Raw genomic sequence first — 5,040 nt, 5'->3', positions numbered from 1 at the left:
GCATAAAGACTTCATTATATCCAATTATTTTACACACATCTTGTAAAATTGCATGTGACAACATACTAAATGTTTATGACCAGTTTCGAAATATTTCTCATATTAACCTATTTTTCATTTAAATTCGATTTTTATAATGAAAAATCCATATTTCGAGCATAAGAACTCCAAAAATTATGAAAATTTACAGTTCATCTAAAAATAATATATGTGAAAAGATACCCAAAAACTACTGCGAAATTCCAAGTTTAGCTAATTTTAGTTCGAAAATAACATTTTTTTTATCATAAAATCACATTTTAATACATTTTAGGACCAGAAACTTTAACATGCATGATTAATTTCGTGATATATCATAATAAACACAAATTTATAAGTTTTATATGTTAATCGTATAACTCGGAAAAACTATAACCGATTTGCATGCAAACAACCAAAGGCTCATGATACCGCTTGTTAGAAATCTATATCTCATTACTTAACATATTCATATATGTGATAATCTATTTAGTCATAAAATAAATTGCAAATCTTATGCATGCAAACTAAAAACAAAAGATGAGAAAATCATTTTCTCACCATCAAATTTTCGGCCATTTTGGGCACCAACAAGATCTCCTACTTGTTGGTTCTTGAGCTATAAAGAATGTTAGGATGATCCTCCAAAAATCCCAAAGTAGAGATTCTCCTCTTGATTGCACCCAAGACTATCCCAAAATCCCACAAACTAATATGTACTAGATATTTGTAATGTGGTTTACCTTAAAATTGATTACTAATACTCATATACTACTACTAGTATTATTAGTTATTGGTTTATACAAATTAGATTCATAAAACATGATTTTATGATGAACAAGAGAGAGAAGTTTATGTTTTTGTTAAAACATGAGAGAATCAATGAAAAATTGAGAGAAAACTCTCTATAATCCCTCCTCAAAACCGGTGGGCCTAGGGTCATTAGGACCCTTTCTCTTTTTCCTTTTTGTCTTCACAAGACAAATTGGTGTAAGGTTTTGTCATGATCAAGTCACTATCAAGTGTCATAGACAAATGAATAAGACAAATGAAAAAAAGACAAAACCTCTGAAATTGCCCATCCATTTTCGGTTTTTGATGTGTAATATGGAGTCCATTTTATTTTTGTCAATTGTACAATTGTATGTCATGTGACATGTGACATGTCTTATGTCATGTTTTAATTTAAAATGCATATTTAACAAATTAAATATCATTTACAAATTAAATAAATCACATTTAACAAATTGACTAGTAATTCAAAATTACTTTCACATAAAATGGTCATTTAAATACTAGTTAGTATAATTCACAACATCTTGTAATTATAACTAACTTATCATTCTCATATCGCGTGTTTCGCAAACACCGATTAATTTTAGTAATATAACTTCTTAAATTACTAAATAAAATCTTATTTAATCACATTATAATAAGATGTCATTTTCTCTCTTATGATAATAATTTATTCAATTTTAAGGAATTAATTAATCTGTATCGACATACAATTAATTAACCTTTTTTCAATTAAGGGAATCGTCCTTTAAGTGTGACCTCAAGGGATCAACTGATCACCACCGTCGCACGACAGTAATGTCAAACTCTAGCCAGCCAATCATTACCGATATATGTGGACCAGTTGACTATATATGTAATGTATCATCCCTTTCGTATTCTTGATATGAGATTTAAATATGCGATCAATATGATCGACAATTGTGATCGCATTATTGTCGGGGACACTTACTCCAACACAAACACCCACTCACAACTCATCAAACCACCACCAGCCAACGAGAAACGCACGCCCTCACTCCACTCGACACCAACAACACTCACCTGACACATCCACAAAACCCGTCCCTAAACACCACCTAACACCTCCTATCCTGCCGCCTACAACCACCACCCAACTCCCCAATCCACTTGATGTGACCATTATTTGAGCATATTTAGTCCCCGAATTAGCCTCGTTCCTATTCTTTTTAGTGCATATTTGGGTCATTTACTATCTTTAGTCCTTTGTTTTGCATTTTCTTTGAGGTTTTGTTTCCTTGGTGGGAGAGGAGTGCAAACCTTGCATTTTCATGGCAAAATAGAGCTAAATTGATCGAATCCAATGACCAAAGCATCAAAGAGAAGACAAGACTAGGAGGCCTTTGTACATATTATAGTAGATGGGCAATGATGAAGAAATCTTTGCATCCCCGACAAAATCCCGGAGCATTATTGGAAGAAGAGAGGAAGAAAAGAAGAAAAGAAGAAAAGAAGAAAAGAAGAAAAGGAAGGCTGAGACGAGATTCGCTCGTCCAACCATAAAGACGCCGGTCCAAGTTTGAAAGAGTCCGAGCGTCTTTGCCATAGGGACGCTCGTCTAGAAGCCTCCCAGGACGCTCGTCCAAGCCAGCAGGCCGCCCGTCCAGCCACCCCAGAATCCGCTCGTCCCGACCCTTGGATGCCCGGATTGTCTTACAGACCCATACGTCCTCTTCTTGCTCCATGAAAGATGCGCATATTTTTGGAAGACCGGCAAAAAGGAGACCCTCATCTTTTTCTGAGAGGAGCGATTCCTCAAGGACTTAATCGTTATTTAAGATCTTAGTAAACCCTAATTTGTGTACCTAATCCCCACTATAAATTCCCCATTAGTCTAATTAGATTAATTATGTTCCTCTTATCAGTCTTTAGTGTAGTTTATATCATTCTAATCTCTTCTTAATCTTGTAATCAACTTCTAATCAAATATTAATACAAATCTCATTTCCTTAATTTCTCTTTTGTTCATCTTTTATTTTGGGTAATTGAAGATTATTTGGGTTATTGTTGGGAGATTGACAACCTTCCAATCATTCATCAAGTAATTCTATTATTCTTTGCTTTATTTTGGAATCATCATTAGGTATAATTCTCTTAATCCCTTTTTAATTATTGTTAATCATCTTCATTTATTCATCATGTTTTGCTTTGTTAATATGATTGACAACCTTGTTAACATGTTAAACTTGATAATGAGTGAGTAGTTTCCCTAACAAGGGTTAATGGGTAATTAGGGGAAACCAACATGGAGGATGATTCATGCTTAATTTAATATATTTTCATAATTTATTTGCTTGCTTGTTGTGATCTCAACTTATGCACATGTTATGTTTGATGAAATGCGAGCCTATGAATCCTTGCATTTTTTACCCATCACTTACCTTTTCAATGAGACTTGTAAGACATAAACTAACTCGAGTGTCATTAGACCATGCATATAGTTGAGTAGGGAGGATTAAGTCGACTTGTAGGTGTTGTACAATCTAATCGATTCGGCTCCGGGACCCAAACCTTCCTAAGATTGTAAGATATAAACCAACTCGATCTATCAGAACAATAATTGCTTGCTTATAATTTGAGAATATTTTTGTATGATCAATTCCCATGAATCCCCTATGACCCCATGACACCCTAGTGCCTTTAATCAATTGTTTGTATCTCATTTTAATCATCTTGCTTGTTTACCTTTATTGCTATTTAGTTTAGTGATCTTCTTATCTCAACCCAAATCGTGACACCCCTAGACACCGCTACTTGCAATCTAAAATCCTACATCAATACCCGTCCCTTGGGATTCGACCTTTACTTGCCTCTTTACTAATAGTAGAGTTGTTTGTGAAGTTATAAATATTGTTTTGGTCTAGGTGCTCCTAATGACAAGTAACCGAAAATTAAGCTCCAAGTGAGTCCGACAAAAAATGGCGCCGTTGCCGGGGACGGTGTTAACTTGTTTTGATTTTCTTAGATTGTTATTAGTTGTGTGTTTCTTTGCCTTGGGGAAGTAAGACTCCTCAAGGTTTGTTCTAATGGTTTTCAAGTTGTTTGATATTTTGCATGTCTAGAAGATCACAAGGTAACTTGTTACCCATTGATCACGAGATTCAAAGGACTTTGACAACCAATAGAAGGCTTGCTAGAAACACTTTGAGAGGAATTTGTGAGGTTGTAGATATTCATTCTTTTGAGTTCATCAACCCTTTTGCAAGAGAAGGTGAGGAGAACCCAACACAAAATCAACCAGCAAATCAAATACAAAATCAACCCACAATGCCTAAATTTTCTTCATATTCCGTACCAACCGAGGAGAACCTACCCAATGGTACTCCCACACCACAACAATTAACCGGAAATTTCATTGCAAAATCCGCATTTATCCAATTAGTCGAAAGAAGCCAATTTGGGGGAATGCCTAGTGAAGACCCTCACTCTCACATGGAGACTTTTTGTGACTATTGCGATGCGATTTCACAAACCGGTGTGACTCAAGACCAAATTCGATGGGTCTTATTTCCTTTTTTCTCTAATCGGCACCGCAAAACAATGGTTGAAAAGCCTTGATAAAGCTACTCTTGGAATTGACTCTTGGAAGAAGTTGGCTCTAGCTTTCTACAACAAATTCTACCCTTCGGAAATGACTAACATGCTAAGAGCTCAAATTACGGGTTTAAAGCAAAGGGATGAAGAATCTTTGTATGAAGCTTGGGAGTGGTTCAAAGGAATTTGTCGCTCATGTCCTCATCATGGACTTAGCAAATGATTCTTGGTACAACAATTTTGGAATGGTCTTTATGAAGACTCAAGAAACATTCTCAACATGGGATCAAATGTTATGTTCACCGAAGTTGACGATAATCAAACTTGGAACAAGATTGAGGAAATGGCGGTCCATAATTCACAATATAGTAGACCTCGCAAGGATACTAGACGAGGAAAGCATGAAGTGGACTCTATTACTCAATTGGGTGCTCAACTTAGTGCCCATATTGATACCATCAACTTGAAGTTTGAGAAGGCTATGGCTAAACTTGAAGAAGCCTCAAAATCACCAAAGCATCATGTTAATGCCATGGTAGCATCTTCATCAATCCCAAGTGGGATATGTGAGAATTGTGGAACTTTGGGACATGACCAAAGTGAATGTAGGGGAACAAATGAACAAGTGAATGCTTTTCAAGCATACAAGAGTGGTACCCCTTATTCCATTTA

At 35.6% G+C, this 5,040-nt stretch overlaps 1 non-coding gene across 1 annotated transcript; it reads right to left on the bottom strand.

Moving 5' to 3' along the window:
- Nucleotides 1-4,474: 4,474 nt before the first annotated feature.
- On the bottom strand, nt 4,475-4,581 carry LOC141624331 (small nucleolar RNA R71). The gene has a single exon (XR_012534137.1). It is a non-coding gene; the product is annotated as a small nucleolar RNA R71 (small nucleolar RNA).
- Between the last annotated feature and the right edge of the window lie 459 nt (nt 4,582-5,040).

The sequence above is a fragment of the Silene latifolia genome, chromosome X (assembly GCF_048544455.1).
Source record: "Silene latifolia isolate original U9 population chromosome X, ASM4854445v1, whole genome shotgun sequence".
Taxonomy (NCBI): Eukaryota; Viridiplantae; Streptophyta; class Magnoliopsida; order Caryophyllales; family Caryophyllaceae; genus Silene; species Silene latifolia.
This window is presented reverse-complemented; position numbering and strand designations above follow the sequence as displayed.